The sequence below is a fragment of the Procambarus clarkii genome, chromosome 5 (genome assembly GCF_040958095.1).
Source record: "Procambarus clarkii isolate CNS0578487 chromosome 5, FALCON_Pclarkii_2.0, whole genome shotgun sequence".
Classification (NCBI taxonomy): domain Eukaryota; kingdom Metazoa; phylum Arthropoda; class Malacostraca; order Decapoda; family Cambaridae; genus Procambarus; species Procambarus clarkii.
In genome coordinates, this window is record NC_091154.1 from 58,255,820 (window position 1) to 58,277,349 (window position 21,530).

Below are 21,530 nucleotides of genomic sequence, written 5' to 3' on the forward strand. Positions count from 1 at the left end.
TACGGTGAGTTAGGTTATGGTGTGTTAAGTTAGGGTGTGTTAGATTAGGGTGTGTTAGGTTACAGTGTGTTAGGTTATGGTTTATTACGTTAGGTTGTGTTAGATTAAGGTGTGTTAGGTTACGGTGTGTTAGGTTATGGTGTGTTAAGTTAGGGTGTGTTAGATTAGGGTGTGTTAGGTTATGGTGTGTTAGGTTAGGGTGTGTTAAGTGAGGATGTCTTTGGTTAGGGTGAGTTAGGTTAGGGTTTTGGGTTAGACTAAGTACTCTGGTGCTCTTGGAAATTGCTGTACAGTACTTTGGTGAAGAAGTTAGAGAAATGCTGCTGGAACAACTGAAGTGAGTGATTACCAACGCGTCCTCTTGACTCATGCGTCTCACTTTGTACTTTATGGTCCCCAACGTACATATTAGGTAGTGCTATGGAAAATAACAGCTCACAGACTTAAAGGTTTTCTATGCATCGGTAGGTTAGCTTAGGTGGAGTTCTTGCACCTTGTATTTTATCCTTCCAGGCAAATCAGGAGAACTTGCTGCCTAGTAGCTGAGGTGCTGCTGAGCAGCTGCTGTGCCGCTGAGGAGCAGCTGCTTTGTCGCTGAGGAGCAGCTGCTGTGCCACTGAGGAGCAGCTGCTTTGCCGCTGCTGTGCCGCTGAGCATCTGTTGTACCGCTGAACAGCAGCTTCTGTGCCGCTGAGCAGCAGCTGCTGTGCCGCTGAGCAGCTGCTGCTGTGCCGCTGAGCAGCATCTGCTGTGCCGCTGAGCAGCTGCTGCTGTGTCGCTGAGCAGCATCTGCTGTGCCGCTGAGCAGCTGCTGCTGTGTCGCTGAGCAGCAGCTGCTGTGCCGCTGAGCAGCTGCTGCTGTGTCGCTGAGCAGCAGCTGCTGTACCGCTGAACAGCAGCTGCTGTGTCGCTGAGCAGCAGCTGCAGTGCCGCTGAGCAGCTGCTGTGCCGCTGAGCAGCAGCTGCTGTGCCGCTGAGGAGCAGCTGCTGTGCCTGTGACCAGCTACACAAGGAAGTGACGAAGATAAGCTGATAATGGCTCATCAGCGTGAGGCTAGATAAGAGAGGCCTCCCACGTGTAGTGCGAGGGTTCACCACAGCTGCTGCAACACTTGTGTACCAGCGTCTTGCTGTTGCTTGTATCACTGTAAGCAAGAATCTCACTCGCGCATCATTGTCTCCTGAGGGCAGCCGCGGGTCGTAGTGCGTAAGTTACTCAAGTGCAGCTTGTGTTTACTGTCAGTTGCAAGACTGTGATGATCTAGTAGAGTACCAGGGACCAACCCGTCGCCATGCCTAATGTGTGTTTATAAAAAAAACATTGAACTAGTAAAATTGTGCATTAAAGTTAATTATTTCAGCTTTAATGTTTCATTTTATACACAAACATTTGGCACGATGCTGGGTAATTCCCTCTCGCCGGTTCCCTCATCGAGCGTTTGAAGCGAATATCTTACCCACGATTTTACCTTCTAATTTTGTGCGGTATAGTTACGTTGACGATATTTTATGGCTGTGGCCGGTTACCCGTGACCAGACTGATTTTATCATTCAGCTTATTTCGCTGCTTCCGTCAATTGAATTCACAATTGAGAATGAAGAGAATGGTGTTCTGGTGTCTTTTTTAGACATCATGATTCACAGGATCAGTAGGAGTTTCAAATTCAATTTGTAAAGGAAACCTACCAATGTGGGCCTGATGGCTTAGTGGACAGCGCTCGGGATTCGTAGTCATAAGGTTCCGGACTCGATTCCCGCCGGAGGCGGAAACAAATGAACAGAGTTTCTTTCACCCTGATGCACCTGTTTACCTAGCAGTAAATAGGTAGCTAGGAGTTAGACAGCTGCTACAGGCTGCTTCCTGGCGGTGTGTAACAAAAAGGAGGCCTGGTCGACGGGAAGCTAAGCCCCAAAATCATCTCAAGATAACCTCAACAAGAAGATGTGAGCTCATATCTTCATTTTGACTCAAATCATCATATTCAGGTTAAGCGAGCAATATTTTCTGGAATGTTTCTCAGAACCTTGAGAGTTTGCAGCCAGGAATTTTTTAATGAAGAAATAACGAAAATATTTGAAATTGGAAGAAGTTAAAATAGCCAAAATCGGTCTTGGGTGTCGCGTTTGGTCAAGCAAATTTGTTTTCAATAAATTGTTTCCTATTGGTTTATTTTAAGTATTATTATTATATTATATTAAGAACATAAATTATTGACTTAGTTGCGTTAGTTTAGGTTCGGTTAGGTTAGGTTAGGTTAGGTTAGGTTAGGTTAGGTAGGGTTGGTTAGGTTAGGTTAAGTTAGGTTAGGTTAGGTTAGGTTAGGTTAGGTTAGGTTAGGTTAGGTTAGGTTAGGTTAGGTAGGGTTGGTTAGGTTAGGTTAGGTAGGGTTGGTTAGGTTCGGTCATATATCTACGTTAGTTTTACTCAAATTTCAAGAAATTGACTTATAAATAATGAAATGGACCGATTCATCATTTCATAAAAGAAAAACGAGAAAAATATATAATTTCAGGAAAACTTCGCTTATTAGGCAAATCGGACCTTGCATAGTAGGCCGAGTACGACGTTCTGGCTACTAGGTACAACATATACACACACACACACACACACACACACACACACACACACACACACACACACACACACACACACACACACACATATATATATATATATATATATATATATATATATATATATATATATATATATATATATATATATATATATATATGTGTGTGTGTGTGTGTATCTCGTACCTAGTAGCCAGAATGCACTTCTCAGCCTACTATGCAAGGCCCGATTTGCCTAATAAGCCAAGTTTTCATGAAATAATTGTTTTTCGACTACCTAACCTACCTAACCTAACCTAACTTTTTCGGCTACCTAACCTAACCTAACCTATAAAGATAGGTTAGGTTAGGTTAGGTAGGGTTGGTTAGGTTCGGTCATATATCTACGTTAATTTTAACTCCAATAAAAAAAAATTGACCTCATACGTAATGAAATGGGTAGCTTTATCATTTCATAAGAAAAAAATTAGAGAAAATATATTAATTCAGGAAAACTTGGCTTATTAGGCAAATCGGGCCTTGCATAGTAGGCCGAGAAGTGCATTCTGGCTACTAGGTACGACATATATATATGTATATATATATATATATATATATATATATATATATATATATATATATATATATATATATATATATATATATATTTATGTCGTACCTAGTAGCCAGAACGCACTTCTCAGCCTACTATAAAAATCCCGATTTGCCTAATAAGCCAAGTTTCCCTGAATAAATATATTTTTTCTAATTTTTTTCTTATGAAATGATAAAGCTACCCATTTCATTATGTATGAGGTCAATTTTTTTTTATTGGAGTTAAAATTAACGTAGATATATGACCGAACCTAACCAACCCTACCTAACCTAACCTAACCTATCTCTATCGGTTAGGTTAGGTTAGGTAGCAGAAAAAGTTAGGTTAGGTTAGGTAGGTTAGGTAGTCGAAAAAACAATAATTCATGAAAACTTGGCTTATTAGGCAAATTGGGCCATGCATAGTTGGCTGAAAAGTGCGTTCTGGCTATTAGGTACGACATATATATATATATATATATATATATATATATATATATATATATATATATATATATATATATATATATATATTTATATATATATATATATATATATATATATATATATATATATATATATATATATATATATTTATATATATATATATATATATATATATATATATATATATATATATATATATATATATATATATATATATATATATATATATATATATATATATATATATATATATATACCCACCTCAAAACTCCGCTCCAAAATAGAAGCATCAAGAAATATGGACCAATAGGCTTTCTACAAACACTTCTATTCAATACCCTTTGTTTCGTGTTCTGTCTTGTGTTGATGAAATTAATACCCTATTAATGCCACCTCACCCCATCCACCTCACTAAAATGTAGATATAAAATCGGAGATGCGTAAGTTCTACTCAGTTGTGTATTTGTAAACTAAAGTCCTTGAAAATGTAATAAGTTTTACGAAACGCGCTCGTGTTGCGTCAGACTAGAAATAAAAATGAATTTTGGAGAATTGATTTTTGATTTACCTCCAACAGTGAAAAGAAATGTACGAAAGATTGAGAAAATTCGTGTTAGAATTATTAATCTTACTTTTTCGGTCATATTTAATTATATATATATATTTATATATATATATATATATATATATATATATATATATATATATATATATATATATAAATATATATATATATATATATATATATATATAAACACGTGATTAAGAATGTGACAATGTCAGACCACGGAGGAAAAATGAAACAGGAAATTTCCTTAAGTACTTTCGTATATTAAATACATCTTCAGAAGGACCTTCTGAAGATGTATTTAATATACGAAAGTACTTAAGGAAATTTCCTGTTTCATTTTTCCTCCGTGGTCTGACATTGTCATATATATATATATATATATATATATATATATATATATATATATATATATATATATATATATATATATATATATATATATATATATAAGCCTATACTTGCATAAACCACAAATGAAGATTAACAATCTTTGGATAACACCCACCAGTGGGACTCGAACCCAGAAAGCACAACTACCTTCCAGTAGCTGGCATAACTAGTATGCTTTAACCCACTACGCCATCAGACCTTACAAAAGAAGTAGATAGTTCGAGATATATATCTCAAACATCTCCACCTCCCGAAGGCACCAGATGAGTGAGGGGTCAGTCTGCATTTTTCGTCAAGCCACTGTCAATGTGAGAGAACTCGTGTCCAGCTTATAAGCCTATACTTGCATAAACCACAAGTGAAGATTAACAATCTTTGGACAACACCCACCAGTGGGACTCGAACCCAGAAAGCACAACTACCTTCCAGTAGCTGGCATAACTAGTATGCTTTAACCCACTACGCCATCAGACCTTACAAAAGAAGTAGATAGTTCGAGATATATATCTCAAACATCTCCACCTCCCGAAGGCACCAGATGAGTGAGGGGTCAGTCTGCATTTTTCGTCAAGCCACTGTCAATGTGAGAGAACTCGTGTCCAGCTTATAAGCCTATACTTGCATAATACCTATACTTTTGTAAGGTCTGATGGCGTAGTGGGTTAAAGCATACTAGTTATGCCAGCTACTGGAAGGTAGTTGTGCTTTCTGGGTTCGAGTCCCACTGGTGGGTGTTGTCCAAAGATTGTTAATCTTCACTTGTGGTTTATGCAAGTATAGGCTTATAAGCTGGACACGAGTTCTCTCACATTGACAGTGGCTTGACGAAAAATGCAGACTGACCCCTCACTCATCTGGTGCCTTCGGGAGGTGGAGATGTTTGAGATATATATCTCGAACTATCTACTTCTTTTGTAAGGTCTGATGGCGTAGTGGGTTAAAGCATACTAGTTATGCCAGCTACTGGAAGGTAGTTGTGCTTTCTGGGTTCGAGTCCCACTGGTGGGTGTTGTCCAAAGATTGTTAATCTTCACTTGTGGTTTATGCAAGTATAGGCTTATAAGCTGGACACGAGTTCTCTCACATTGACAGTGGCTTGACGAAAAATGCAGACTGACCCCTCAGTCATCTGGTGCCTTCGGGAGGTGGAGATGTTTGAGATATATATCTCGAACTATCTACTTCTTTTGTAAGGTCTGATGGCGTAGTGGGTTAAAGCATACTAGTTATGCCAGCTACTGGAAGGTAGTTGTGCTTTCTGGGTTCGAGTCCCACTGGTGGGTGTTGTCCAAAGATTGTTAATCTTCACTTGTGGTTTATGCAAGTATAGGCTTATAAGCTGGACACGAGTTCTCTCACATTGACAGTGGCTTGACGAAAAATGCAGACTGACCCCTCACTCATCTGGTGCCTTCGGGAGGTGGAGATGTTTGAGATATATATCTCGAACTATCTACTTCTTTTGTAAGGTCTGATGGCGTAGTGGGTTAAAGCATACTAGTTATGCCAGCTACTGGAAGGTAGTTGTGCTTTCTGGGTTCGAGTCCCACTGGTGGGTGTTGTCCAAAGATTGTATATATATATATATATATATATATATATATATATATATATATATATATATATATATATATATATATATATATATATATATATATATATATATATGTATATATATATATATATATACATATATATATATATATATATGTTGTTGTTGAATATGACCGAAAGGGTAAGATTAATAATTCTAATACGAATCTTTTCATAAGTATGTTGGCCGTTTTTCTGCTTTTATAGTAAATTGTCAACTGTATTTTCAGATTTTTGTCTGTAGGAAAAACGTTCCTATTAATAATATCTTTCAGGACACTTTCTTCCATTTTATGAGCCGTTGAAAAGAAGTTCCTGTAAAACAGTCTAATAGTTGGTACAAGTGTTGTGTTAGTTGATTCTTCAGAGATTGCATGGCGTTCCACCTTTCTTTTAAAAAATGACGTCTTCAACATATCTGCTAGAGAAGCCACTGTTGACTAGGACCTGCCTTACCCTGCAGAGTTCTTCATCGACTTGCTTCCATCCTGAGCTGTGATTGAGTGCCCGGTTAACGTAAGCGTTGACAACACTCCTCTTGTACCTGTCTGGGGCAGTCACTGTTGGCATTGAGGCACATTCCTATGTTTGTTTCCTTAGTGTAGACTGCAGTGTGGAAGCCTCCGTTCCTTTCCGTGACTGTTATATCTAGAAGGGCAGCTTTAAATCATTTTCCATCTTTTAAGTGAAACTTAACACAGAATTCTGCTCGAACACCTCCTTCTGTTGCTGCAGACGTCTGCCAACAGGTACCTGCATAAAAATGTCGTCAACATACCTGCAGTATATGGCCGGTTTCAAGTCCATGTCAACTAAGACTCTTTGCTCTATAGTATCCATGTAGAATATCGCAAACAGGGCATCTAGGGGAGAACCCATGGCGACCCCATCTACTAGATAATACATGTGCCCATCGGGACTGAAGAAGGGTGCCTCTTTAGTGCAGGCTTGGAGTAGCGTTCTTAGTATGTTTTCTATTATGTCAAGAGGAGTACAAGCCCTATCACGATACACTCTGTTCATTATCATCCTGATTGTTTCATCCACTGGTATATTGGTAAACAGCGACTTTACATCCAACCTTGTGGCTCTTAACCCTGTGGATCGTGCTCCTCGCATTAAGTCAACAAATTCCTTTGGAGACTTCAGGCTGAAAGAACAAGGTACATAAGGAGTCAGCAAGAAGTTAAGTCACTTAGCCAGTCTGAATGTGGGTGTGTGTATCTGACTGATGATTGGCCGAAGTAAGTATTCAGGCATGTGGGCCTTGACATTCCCAAGCTCATAACCAGGTTTGTATTTCCCAATAACTTCTGGCAGGTGGAGTCCAGATTAGTAGACCCTTGAGCAGTGCACCCAGAGTAGTGCACCCAGAGTAGTGAACCCAGAGTAGTACACCCCGTGTAGTACACCCAGAGTAGTGCACCCAGAGTAGTGCACCCCGTGTAGTACACCCAGAGTAGTGCACCCAGAGTAGTGCACCCAGAGTAGCACACCCAGAGTAGTGCACCCTGTGTAGTACACCCAGAGTAGTGCACCCAGAGTAGTACACCCAGAGTAGTACACCCAGAGTAGCACACCCAGAGTAGTGCACCCAGAGTAGTGCACCCAGAGTAGTGCACCCAGAGTAGTGCACCCAGAGTAGTACACCCAGAGTAGTACACCCAGAGTAGTACACCCAGAGTAGTACACCCAGAGTAGCACACCCAGAGTAGTACAAACAGAGTAGTACACCCAGAGTAGTACACCCAGAGTAGCACACCCAGAGTAGTGCACCCAGAGTAGTGCACCCAGAGTAGCACACCCAGCGTAGTACACCCAGAGTAGTACACCCAAAATAGTACACCCAGAGTAGCACACCCAGAGTAGTGCACCCTGTGTAGTACACCCAGAGTAGTACACCCAGAGTAGTACACCCAGAGTAGTACACCCAGAGTAGTACACCCAGAGTAGTGCACCCAGAGTAGTACACCCTGTGAAGTACACCCAGAGTAGTGCACCCTGTGCAGTACACCCAGAGTAGTACACCCAGAGTAGCACACCCAGAGTAGTGCACCCAGAGTAGCACACCTAGAGTAGTACACCCAGAGTAGTGTACCCAGAGTAGTACACCCAGAGTAGTACACCCCGTGTAGTACACCCAGAGTAGTACACCCAGAGTAGTACACCCAGAGTAGTACACCCAGAGTAGTGCACCCAGAGTAGTACACCCTGTGAAGTACACCCAGAGTAGTGCACCCTGTGCAGTACACCCAGAGTAGTACACCCAGAGTAGCACACCCAGAGTAGTACACCCAGAGTAGTGCACCCAGAGTAGTACACCAACAGTAGTACACCCAGAGTAGTGCACCCAGAGTAGTACACCCTGTGAAGTACACCCAGAGTAGTGCACCCTGTGCAGTACACCCAGAGTAGTACACCCAGAGTAGTACACCCAGAGTAGTGCACCCAGAGTAGTGCACCCTGTGCAGTACACCCAGAGTAGTACACCCAGAGTAGTGCACCCAGAGTAGTGCACCCAGAGTAGTACACCAAGAGTAGTGCACCCAGAGTAGTACACCCAGAGTAGTACACCCAGAGTAGTACACCCAGAGTAGTACACCCAGAGTAGTAAACCAAGAGTAGTGCACCCAGAGTAGTACACCCAGAGTAGTACACCCAGAGTAGTGCACCCAGAGTAGTACACCCAGAGTAGTGCACCCAGAGTAGTACACCCAGAGTAGTACACCCAGAGTAGTACACCCAGAGTAGTACACCCAGAGTAGTGCTCCCAGAGTAGTACACCCAGAGTAGTATACCCAGAGTAGTGCACCCAGAGTAGTACACCCAGAGTAGTACACCCAGAGTAGCACACCCAGAGTAGTGCACCCAGAGTAGTGCACCCAGAGTGGTACACCCTGTGAAGTACACCCAGAGTAGTGCACCCTGTGCAGTACACCCAGAGTAGTGCACCCAGAGTAGTACACCCAGAGTAGTGCACCCAGAGTAGTACACCCTGTGAAGTACACCCAGAGTAGTGCACCCTGTGCAGTACACCCAGAGTAGTACACCCAGAGTAGCACACCCAGAGTAGTACACCCAGAGTAGTACACCTAGAGTAGTACACCCAGAGCAGTACACCCTCTGAAGTACACCCAAAGTAGTGCACACAGAGTAGTGCACCCAGAGTAGCACACCCAGAGTAGTGCACCCTGTGTAGTACAACCAGAGTAGTGCACCCAGAGTAGTACACCCTGTGCAGCACACCCAGAGTAGTACACCCAGAGTAGTGTACCCAGAGAAGTACACCCAGAGTAGTACACCCCGTGTAGTACACCCAGAGTAGTACACCCAGAGTAGTACACCCAGAGTAGTGCACCCAGAGTAGTACACCCAGAGTAGTACACCCAGAGTAGTGCACCCAGAGTAGTACACCCTGTGAAGTACACCCAGAGTAGTGCACCCTGTGCAGTACACCCAGAGTAGTACACCCAGAGTAGCACACCCAGAGTAGTACACCCAGAGAAGTGCACCCAGAGTAGTACACCAACAGTAGTACACCCAGAGTAGTGCACCCAGAGTAGTACACCCTCTGAAGTACACCCAGAGTAGTGCACCCTGTGCAGTACACCCAGAGTAGTACACCCAGAGTAGTACACCCAGAGTAGTGCACCCAGAGTAGTGCACCCTGTGCAGTACACCCAGAGTAGTACACCCAGAGTAGTGCACCCAGAGTAGTGCACCCAGAGTAGTACACCAAGAGAAGTGCACCCAGAGTAGTACACCCAGAGTAGTACACCCAGAGTAGTACACCCAGAGTAGTACACCCAGAGTAGTAAACCAAGAGTAGTGCACCCAGAGTAGTACACCCAGATGCACCCAGAGTAGTACACCCAGAGTAGTACACCCAGAGTAGTACACCCAGAGTAGTGCACCCAGAGTAGTACACCCAGAGTAGTGCTCCCAGAGTAGTACACCCAGAGTAGTACACCCAGAGTAGTGCACCCAGAGTAGTACACCCAGAGTAGTACACCCAGAGTAGCACACCCAGAGTAGTGCACCCAGAGTAGTGCACCCAGAGTGGTACACCCTGTGAAGTACACCCAGAGTAGTGCACCCTGTGCAGTACACCCAGAGTAGTGCACCCAGAGTAGTACACCCAGAGTAGTGCACCCAGAGTAGTGCACCCAGAGTAGTACACCAAGAGAAGTGCACCCAGAGTAGTACACCCAGAGTAGTACACCCAGAGTAGTACACCCAGAGTAGTACACCCAGAGTAGTAAACCAAGAGTAGTGCACCCAGAGTAGTACACCCAGAGTAGTGCACCCAGAGTAGTACACCCAGAGTAGTACACCCAGAGTAGTACACCCAGAGTAGTGCACCCAGAGTAGTACACCCAGAGTAGTGCTCCCAGAGTAGTACACCCAGAGTAGTACACCCAGAGTAGTGCACCCAGAGTAGTACACCCAGAGTAGTACACCCAGAGTAGCACACCCAGAGTAGTGCACCCAGAGTAGTGCACCCAGAGTGGTACACCCTGTGAAGTACACCCAGAGTAGTGCACCCTGTGCAGTACACCCAGAGTAGTGCACCCAGAGTAGTACACCCAGAGTAGTGCACCCAGAGTAGTGCACCCAGAGTAGTACACCAAGAGAAGTGCACCCAGAGTAGTACACCCAGAGTAGTACACCCAGAGTAGTACACCCAGAGTAGTACACCCAGAGTAGTAAACCAAGAGTAGTGCTCCCAGAGTAGTACACCCAGAGTAGTACACCCAGAGTAGTGCACCCAGAGTAGTACACCCAGAGTAGTGCACCCAGAGTAGTACACCCAGAGTAGTACACCCAGAGTAGTACACCCAGAGTAGTGCACCCAGAGTAGTACACCCAGAGTAGTGCTCCCAGAGTAGTACACCCAGAGTAGTACACCCAGAGTAGTGCACCCAGAGTAGTACACCCAGAGTAGTACACCCAGAGTAGCACACCCAGAGTAGTGCACCCAGAGTAGTGCACCCAGAGTGGTACACCCTGTGAAGTACACCCAGAGTAGTGCACCCTGTGCAGTACACCCAGAGTAGTGCACCCAGAGTAGTACACCCAGAGTAGTGCACCCAGAGTAGTACACCCTGTGAAGTACACCCAGAGTAGTGCACCCTGTGTAGTACACCCAGAGTAGTACACCCAGAGTAGCACACCCAGAGTAGTACACCCAGAGTAGTACACCTAGAGTAGTACACCCAGAGCAGTACACCCTCTGAAGTACACCCAAAGTAGTGCACACAGAGTAGTGCACCCAGAGTTGCACACCCAGAGTAGTGCACCCTGTGTAGTACAACCAGAGTAGTGCACCCAGAGTAGTACACCCTGTGCAGTACACCCAGAGTAGTACACCCAGAGTAGTACACCCAGAGTAGCACACCCAGAGTAGTGCACCCAGAGTAGTGCACCCAGAGAAGCACACCCAGAGTAGTACACCCAGAGTAGTGCACCCAGAGTATTACATCCTGTGCAGTACACCCAGAGTAGTACACCCAGAGTAGTACACCCAGAGTAGCACACCCAGAGTAGTGCACCCAGAGTAGTGCACCCAGAGTAGCACACCCAGAGTAGTACACCCAGAGTAGTGCACCCAGAGTAGTACACCAAGAGTAGTACACCCCGTGTAGTACACCCAGAGTAGTACACCCAGAGTAGTACACCCAGAGTAGTGCACCCAGAGTAGTACACCCAGAGTAGTAAACCCAGAGTAGTGCACCCAGAGTAGTACACCCTGTGAAGTACACCCAGAGTAGTGCACCCTGTGCAGTACACCCAGAGTAGTACACCCAGAGTAGCACACCCAGAGTAGTACACCCAGAGTAGTGCACCCAGAGTAGTACACCCAGAGTAGTACACCCAGAGTAGTGCACCCAGAGTAGTACACCCTGTGAAGTACACCCAGAGTAGTGCACCTTGTGCAGTACACCCAGAGTAGTACACCCAGAGCAGTACACCCAGAGTAGTGCACCCAGATCAGTGCACCATGTGCAGTACACCCAGAGTAGTACACCCAGAGTAGTACACCCAGAGTAGTGCACCCAGAGTAGTGCACCCTGTGTAGTACACCCAGAGTAGTGCACCCAGAGTAGTACACCCAGAGTAGTACACCCAGAGTAGTACACCCAGAGTAGTGCACCCAGAGTAGTACACCCAGAGTAGTACACCCAGAGTAGTACACCTAGAGTAGTACACCCAGAGTAGCACACCCAGAGTAGTGCACCCAGAGTAGTACACCCAGAGTAGTACACCCAGAGTAGTGCACCTAGAGTAGCACACCCAGAGTAGTACACCCAGAGTAGTGCACCCAGAGTAGTGCACCCAGAGTAGTGCACCCAGAGTAGTACACCCTGTGAAGTACACCCAGAGTAGTGCACCCTGTGCAGTACACCCAGAGTAGTACACCCAGAGTAGTGCACCCAGAGTAGTACACCCAGAGTAGTGTACCCAGAGAAGTACACCCAGAGTAGTACACCCAGAGTAGTGCACCCAGAGTAGCACACCCAGAGTAGTACACCCAGAGTAGTGCACCCAGAGTAGTGCACCCAGAGTAGTGCACCCAGAGTAGTACACCCTGTGAAGTACACCCAGAGTAGTGCACCCTGTGCAGTACACCCAGAGTAGTACACCCAGAGTAGTGCACCCAGAGTAGTACACCCAGAGTAGTGCACCCAGAGTAGTACACCCTGTGAAGTGCACCCAGAGTAGTGCACCCTGTGCAGTACACCCAGAGTTGTACACCCTGTGTAGTACACCCAGAGTAGTGCACCCAGAGTAGTACACCCAGAGTAGTACACCCAGAGTAGTACACCCTGTGTAGTACACCCAGAGTAGTGCACCCAGAGTAGTACACCCATAGTAGTACACCCAGAGTAGTACACCCTGTGTAGTACACCCAGAGTAGTGCACCCAGAGTAGTACACCCAGATTAGTACACCCATAGTAGTACACCCTGTGTAGTACACCCAGAGTAGTGCACCCAGAGTAGTGCACCCAGAGTAGTACACCCTGTGTAGTACACCCAGAGTAGTGCACACAGAGTAGTACACCCAGAGTAGTACACCCAGAGTAGTACACCCTGTGTAGTACACCCAGAGTAGTACACCCTGTGTAGTACACCCAGAGTAGTGCACCCAGAGTAGTGCACCCAGAGTAGTACACCCTGTGTAGTACACCCAGAGTAGTGCACCCAGAGTAGTACACCCAGAGTAGTACACCCAGAGTAGTACACCCTGTGTAGTACACCAAGAGTAGTGCACCCAGAGTAGTACACCCTGTGCAGTACACCCAGAGTAGTACACCCAGAGTAGTGCACCCAGAGTAGTACACCCAGAGTAGTACACCCAGAGTAGTACACCCAGAGTAGTACACCCTGAGTAGTTCACCCAGAGTAGTACACCCAGAGTAGCACACCCAGAGTAGTGCACCCAGAGTAGTACACCCAGAGTAGTACACCCAGAGTAGTACACCCTGTGTAGTACACCCAGAGTAGTGCACCCAGAGTAGTACACCCATAGTAGTACACCCAGAGTAGTACACCCTGTGTAGTACACCCAGAGTAGTGCACCCAGAGTAGTACACCCAGATTAGTACACCCATAGTAGTACACCCTGTGTAGTACACCCAGAGTAGTGCACCCAGAGTAGTGCACCCAGAGTAGTACACCCTGTGTAGTACACCCAGAGTAGTGCACACAGAGTAGTACACCCAGAGTAGTACACCCAGAGTAGTACACCCTGTGTAGTACACCCAGAGTAGTACACCCTGTGTAGTACACCCAGAGTAGTGCACCCAGAGTAGTGCACCCAGAGTAGTACACCCTGTGTAGTACACCCAGAGTAGTGCACCCAGAGTAGTACACCCAGAGTAGTACACCCAGAGTAGTACACCCTGTGTAGTACACCCAGAGTAGTGCACCCAGAGTAGTACACCCTGTGCAGTACACCCAGAGTAGTACACCCAGAGTAGTGCACCCAGAGTAGTACACCCAGAGTAGTACACCCAGAGTAGTACATCCAGAGTAGTACACCCTGAGTAGTTCACCCAGAGTAGTACACCCAGAGTAGCACACCCAGAGTAGTGCACCCTGTGCAGTACACCCAGAGTAGTACACCCAGAGTAGTGCACCCAGAGAAGTACACCCAGAGTAGTACACCCAGAGTAGTGCACCCAGAGTAGCACACCCAGAGTAGTACACCCAGAGTAGTGCACCCAGAGTAGTGCACCCAGAGTAGTGCACCCAGAGTAGTACACCCTGTGAAGTACACCCAGAGTAGTGCACCCTGTGCAGTACACCCAGAGTAGTACACCCAGAGTAGTGCACCCAGAGTAGTACACCCAGAGTAGTGCACCCAGAGTAGTACACCCTGTGAAGTGCACCCAGAGTAGTGCACCCTGTGCAGTACACCCAGAGTTGTACACCCTGTGTAGTACACCCAGAGTAGTGCACCCAGAGTAGTACACCCAGAGTAGTACACCCAGAGTAGTACACCCTGTGTAGTACACCCAGAGTAGTGCACCCAGAGTAGTACACCCATAGTAGTACACCCAGAGTAGTACACCCTGTGTAGTACACCCAGAGTAGTGCACCCAGAGTAGTACACCCAGATTAGTACACCCATAGTAGTACACCCTGTGTAGTACACCCAGAGTAGTGCACCCAGAGTAGTGCACCCAGAGTAGTACACCCTGTGTAGTACACCCAGAGTAGTGCACACAGAGTAGTACACCCAGAGTAGTACACCCAGAGTAGTACACCCTGTGTAGTACACCCAGAGTAGTACACCCTGTGTAGTACACCCAGAGTAGTGCACCCAGAGTAGTGCACCCAGAGTAGTACACCCTGTGTAGTACACCCAGAGTAGTGCACCCAGAGTAGTACACCCAGAGTAGTACACCCAGAGTAGTACACCCTGTGTAGTACACCAAGAGTAGTGCACCCAGAGTAGTACACCCTGTGCAGTACACCCAGAGTAGTACACCCAGAGTAGTGCACCCAGAGTAGTACACCCAGAGTAGTACACCCAGAGTAGTACACCCAGAGTAGTACACCCTGAGTAGTTCACCCAGAGTAGTACACCCAGAGTAGCACACCCAGAGTAGTGCACCCAGAGTAGTACACCCAGAGTAGTACACCCAGAGTAGTACACCCTGTGTAGTACACCCAGAGTAGTGCACCCAGAGTAGTACACCCATAGTAGTACACCCAGAGTAGTACACCCTGTGTAGTACACCCAGAGTAGTGCACCCAGAGTAGTACACCCAGATTAGTACACCCATAGTAGTACACCCTGTGTAGTACACCCAGAGTAGTGCACCCAGAGTAGTGCACCCAGAGTAGTACACCCTGTGTAGTACACCCAGAGTAGTGCACACAGAGTAGTACACCCAGAGTAGTACACCCAGAGTAGTACACCCTGTGTAGTACACCCAGAGTAGTACACCCTGTGTAGTACACCCAGAGTAGTGCACCCAGAGTAGTGCACCCAGAGTAGTACACCCTGTGTAGTACACCCAGAGTAGTGCACCCAGAGTAGTACACCCAGAGTAGTACACCCAGAGTAGTACACCCTGTGTAGTACACCCAGAGTAGTGCACCCAGAGTAGTACACCCTGTGCAGTACACCCAGAGTAGTACACCCAGAGTAGTGCACCCAGAGTAGTACACCCAGAGTAGTACACCCAGAGTAGTACATCCAGAGTAGTACACCCTGAGTAGTTCACCCAGAGTAGTACACCCAGAGTAGCACACCCAGAGTAGTGCACCCTGTGCAGTACACCCTGAGTAGTACACCCAGAGTAGTGCACCCAGAGTAGTGCACCCAGAGTAGTACACCCAGAGTAGTACACCCAGAGTAGCACACCCAGAGTAGTGCACCCAGAGTAGTACACCCAGAGTAGTACACCCTGTGAAGTACACCCAGAGTAGTGCACCCTGTGCAGTACACCCAGAGTAGTACACCCTGTGTAGTACACCCAGAGAAGTACACCCAGAGTAGTGCACACTGTGTAGTACACCCAGAGTAGTGCACCCAGAGTAGTGCACCCTGTGTAGTACACCCAGAGTAGTACACCCAGAGTAGTACACCCAGAGTAGTACACCCAGAGTAGTACACCTAGAGTAGTGCACCCAGAGTAGTACACCCTGTGAAGTACACCCAGAGTAGTGCACCCTGTGCAGTACACCCAGAGTAGTACACCTAGAGTTGTACACCCAGAGTAGTGCACCCAGAGTAGTGCACCCAGTGTAGTACACCCAGAGTAGTGCACCCAGAGTAGTACACCCAGAGTAGTGCACCCAGAGAAGCACACCCAGAGTAGTACACCCATAGTAGTGCACCCAGAGTAGTACACCCAGAGTAGTGCACCCAGAGTAGTACACCCTGTGAAGTACACCCAGAATAGTGCACCCTGTGCAGTACACCCAGAGTAGTACACCCAGAGTAGTACACCCAGAGTAGTGCACCCAGAGTAGTGCACCCTGTGCAGTACACCCAGAGTAGTACACCCAGAGTAGTACACCCAGAGTAGTGCACCCAGAGTAGTGCACCCTGTGTAGTACACCCAGAGTAGTGCACCCAGAGTAGTACACCCAGAGTAGTACACCCAGAGTAGCACACCCAGAGTAGTGCACCCAGAGTAGTACACCCAGAGTAGTACACCCAGAGTAGTGCACCCAGAGTAGCACACCCAGAGTAGAACACCCAGAGTAGTGCACCCATAGCAGTGCACCCAGAGTAGTGCACCCAGAGTAGTACACCCTGTGAAGTACACCCAGAGTATTGCACCCTGTGCAGTACACCCAGAGTAGTACACCCAGAGTAGTGCACCCAGAGTAGTGCACCCAGAGTAGTGCACCCAGAGTAGTACACCCTGTGAAGTACACCCAGAGTAGTGCACCCTGTGCAGTACACTCAGAGTAGTGCACCCACTGCAGTACGCCCAGAGTAGTACACCCAGAGTAGTACACCCTGTGTAGTACACCCAGAGTAGTGCACCCAGAGTAGTACACCCTGTGTAGTACACCCAGAGTAGTACACCCAGAGTAGTACACCCAGAGTAGTACACCCTGTGTAGTACACCCAGAGTAGTGCACCCAGAGTAGTACACCCAGAGTAGTACACCCTGTGTAGTACACCCAGAGTAGTACACCCAGAGTAGTACACCCTGTGCAGTACACACAGAGTAGTACACCCTGTGTAGTACACCCAGAGTAGTGCACCCAGAGTAGTGCACCCAGAGTAGTACACCCAGAGTAGTACACCCAGTGTAGTACACCCAGAGTAGTACACCCAGAGTAGTACACCCAGAGTAGCACACCCAGAGTAGTACACCCAGAGTAGTGCACCCAGAGTAGTACACCCAGAGTAGTGCACCCAGAGTAGTACACCCAGAGTAGTACACCCAGAGTAGTGCACCCAGAGTAGTACACCCTAGTGAAGTACACCCAGAGTAGTGCACCCTGTGCAGTACACCCAGAGTAGTACACCCAGAGTAGTGCACCCAGAGTAGTGCACCCAGAGTAGTGCACCCAGAGTAGTACACCCTGTGAAGTACACCCAGAGTAGTGCACCCTGTGCAGTACACTCAGAGTAGTGCACCCACAGCAGTACGCCCAGAGTAGTACACCCAGAGTAGTACACCCTGTGTAGTACACCCAGAGTAGTGCACCCAGAGTAGTACACCCTGTGTAGTACACCCAGAGTAGTACACCCAGAGTAGTACACCCAGAGTAGTACACCCTGTGTAGTACACCCAGAGTAGTGCACCCAGAGTAGTACACCCAGAGTAGTGCACCCAGAGTAGCACACCCAGAGTAGTACACCCATAGTAGTGAACCCAGAGTAGTACACCCAGAGTAGTGCACCCAGAGTAGTACACCCTGTGAAGTACACCCAGAATAGTGCACCCTGTGCAGTACACCCAGAGTAGTACACCCAGAGTAGTACACCCAGAGTAGTGCACCCAGAGTAGTGCACCCTGTGCAGTACACCCAGAGTAGTACACCCAGAGTAGTACACCCAGAGTAGTGCACCCAGAGTAGTGCACCCTGTGTAGTACACCCAGAGTAGTGCACCCAGAGTAGTACACCCAGAGTAGTACACCCAGAGTAGCACACCCAGAGTAGTGCACCCAGAGTAGTACACCCAGAGTAGTACACCCAGAGTAGTGCACCCAGAGTAGCACACCCAGAGTAGAACACCCAGAGTAGTGCACCCATAGCAGTGCACCCAGAGTAGTACACCCAGAGTAGTACACCCTGTGAAGTACACCCAGAGTATTGCACCCTGTGCAGTACACCCAGAGTAGTACACCCAGAGTAGTGCACCCAGAGTAGTGCACCCAGAGTAGTGCACCCAGAGTAGTACACCCTGTGAAGTACACCCAGAGTAGTGCACCCTGTGCAGTACACTCAGAGTAGTGCACCCACTGCAGTACGCCCAGAGTAGTACACCCAGAGTAGTACACCCTGTGTAGTACACCCAGAGTAGTGCACCCAGAGTAGTACACCCTGTGTAGTACACCCAGAGTAGTACACCCAGAGTAGTACACCCAGAGTAGTACACCCTGTGTAGTACACCCAGAGTAGTGCACCCAGAGTAGTACACCCAGAGTAGTACACCTGTGTAGTACACCCAGAGTAGTACACCCAGAGTAGTACACCCTGTGCAGTACACACAGAGTAGTACACCCTGTGTAGTACACCCAGAGTAGTGCACCCAGAGTAGTGCACCCAGAGTAGTACACCCAGAGTAGTACACCCAGTGTAGTACACCCAGAGTAGTACACCCAGAGTAGTACACCCAGAGTAGCACACCCAGAGTAGTACACCCAGAGTAGTGCACCCAGAGTAGTACACCCAGAGTAGTGCACCCAGAGTAGTACACCCAGAGTAGTACACCCAGAGTAGTGCACCCAGAGTAGTACACCCTGTGAAGTACACCCAGAGTAGTGCACCCTGTGCAGTACACCCAGAGTAGTACACCCAGAGTAGTGCACCCAGAGTAGTGCACCCAGAGTAGTGCACCCAGAGTAGTACACCCTGTGAAGTACACCCAGAGTAGTGCACCCTGTGCAGTACACTCAGAGTAGTGCACCCACAGCAGTATGCCCAGAGTAGTACACCCAGAGTAGTACACCCTGTGTAGTACACCCAGAGTAGTGCACCCAGAGTAGTACACCCTGTGTAGTACACCCAGAGTAGTACACCCAGAGTAGTACACCCAGAGTAGTACACCCTGTGTAGTACACCCAGAGTAGTGCACCCAGAGTAGTACACCCTGTGAAGTACACCCAGAGTAGTGCACCCTGTGTAGTACACCCAGAGTAGTACACCCAGAGTAGCACACCCAGAGTAGTACACCCAGAGTAGTACACCTAGAGTAGTACACCCAGAGCAGTACACCCTCTGAAGTACACCCAAAGTAGTGCACACAGAGTAGTGCACCCAGAGTAGCACACCCAGAGTAGTGCACCCTGTGTAGTACAACCAGAGTAGTGCACCCAGAGTAGTACACCCTGTGCAGTACACCCAGAGTAGTACACCCAGAGTAGTACACCCAGAGTAGCACACCCAGAGTAGTGCACCCAGAGTAGTGCACCCAGAGAAGCACACCCAGAGTAGTACACCCAGAGTAGTGCACCCAGAGTATTACATCCTGTGCAGTACACCCAGAGTAGTACACCAAGAGTAGTACACCCAGAGTAGCACACCCAGAGTAGTGCACCCAGAGTAGTGCACCCAGAGTAGCACACCCAGAGTAGTACACCCAGAGTAGTGCACCCAGAGTAGTACACCAAGAGTAGTACACCCCGTGTAGTACACCCAGAGTAGTACACCCAGAGTAGTACACCCAGAGTAGTGCACCCAGAGTAGTACACCCAGAGTAGTACACCCAGAGTAGTGCACCCAGAGTAGTACACCCTTTGAAGTACACCCAGAGTAGTGCACCCTGTGCAGTACACCCAGAGTAGTACACCCAGAGTAGCACACCCAGAGTAGTACACCCAGAGTAGTGCACCCAGAGTAGTACACCCAGAGTAGTACACCCAGAGTAGTGCACCCAGAGTAGTACACCCAGAGTGAAGTACACCCAGAGTAGTGCACCCTTGTGCAGTACACCCAGAGTAGTACACCCAGAGTAGTACACCCAGAGTAGTGCACCCAGAGTCAGTGCACCATGTGCAGTACACCCAGAGTAGTACACCCAGAGTAGTACACCCAGAGTAGTGCACCCAGAGTAGTGCACCCTAGTGTAGTACACCCAGAGTAGTGCACCCAGAGTAGTACACCCAGAGTAGTACACCCAGAGTAGTACACCCAGAGTAGTGCACCCAGAGTAGTACACCCAGAGTAGTACACCCAGAGAGGTACACCTAGAGTAGTACACCCAGAGTAGCACACCCAGAGTAGTGCACCCAGAGTAGTACACCCAGAGTAGTACACCCAGAGTAGTGCACCCAGAGTAGCACACCCAGAGTAGTACACTCAGAGTAGTGCACCCAGAGTAGTGCACCCAGAGTAGTGCACCCAGAGTAGTACACCTTGTGAAGTACACCCAGAGTAGTGCACCCTGTGCAGTACACCCAGAGTAGTACACCCAGAGTAGTGCACCCAGAGTAGTACACCCAGAGTAGTGTACCCAGAGAAGTACACCCAGAGTAGTACACCCAGAGTAGTGCACCCAGAGTAGCACACCCAGAGTAGTACACCCAGAGTAGTGCACCCAGAGTAGTGCACCCAGAGTAGTGCACCCAGAGTAGTACACCCTGTGAAGTACACCCAGAGTAGTGCACCCTGTGCAGTACACCCAGAGTAGTACACCCAGAGTAGTGCACCCAGAGTAGTTCACCCAGAGTAGTGCACCCAGAGTAGAACACCCTGTGAAGTGCACCCAGAGTAGTGCACCCTGTGCAGTACACCCAGAGTTGTACACCCTGTGTAGTACACCCAGAGTAGTGCACCCAGAGTAGTACACCCAGAGTAGTACACCCAGAGTAGTACACCCTGTGTAGTACACCCAGAGTAGTGCACCCAGAGTAGTACACCCAGAGTAGTACACCCAGAGTAGTACACCCTGTGTAGTACACCCAGAGTAGTGCACCCAGAGTAGTACACCCAGATTAGTACACCCATAGTAGTACACCCTGTGTAGTACACCCAGAGTAGTGCACCCAGAGTTGTGCACCCAGAGTAGTACACCCTGTGTAGTACACCCAGAGTAGTGCACACAGAGTAGTACACCCAGAGTAGTACACCCAGAGTAGTACACCCTGTGTAGTACACCCAGAGTAGTACACCCTGTGTAGTACACCCAGAGTAGTGCACCCAGAGTAGTGCACCCAGAGTAGTACACCCTGTGTAGTA

The 21,530-nt window shown here is 47.6% G+C and overlaps 1 protein-coding gene across 1 annotated transcript in view; it reads left to right on the plus strand.

Moving 5' to 3' along the window:
- Positions 1–1,075: 1,075 nt before the first annotated feature.
- The window catches only part of LOC138351036 (galactoside alpha-(1,2)-fucosyltransferase 2-like), a 423,912-nt gene continuing 403,457 nt past the window's right edge, over positions 1,076–21,530 (plus strand). The window contains exon 1 of the mRNA XM_069302558.1: positions 1,076–1,207. The gene's annotated coding sequence lies outside the window, so the exon portion shown is untranslated. The remainder of the gene's footprint in view (positions 1,208–21,530) is intronic.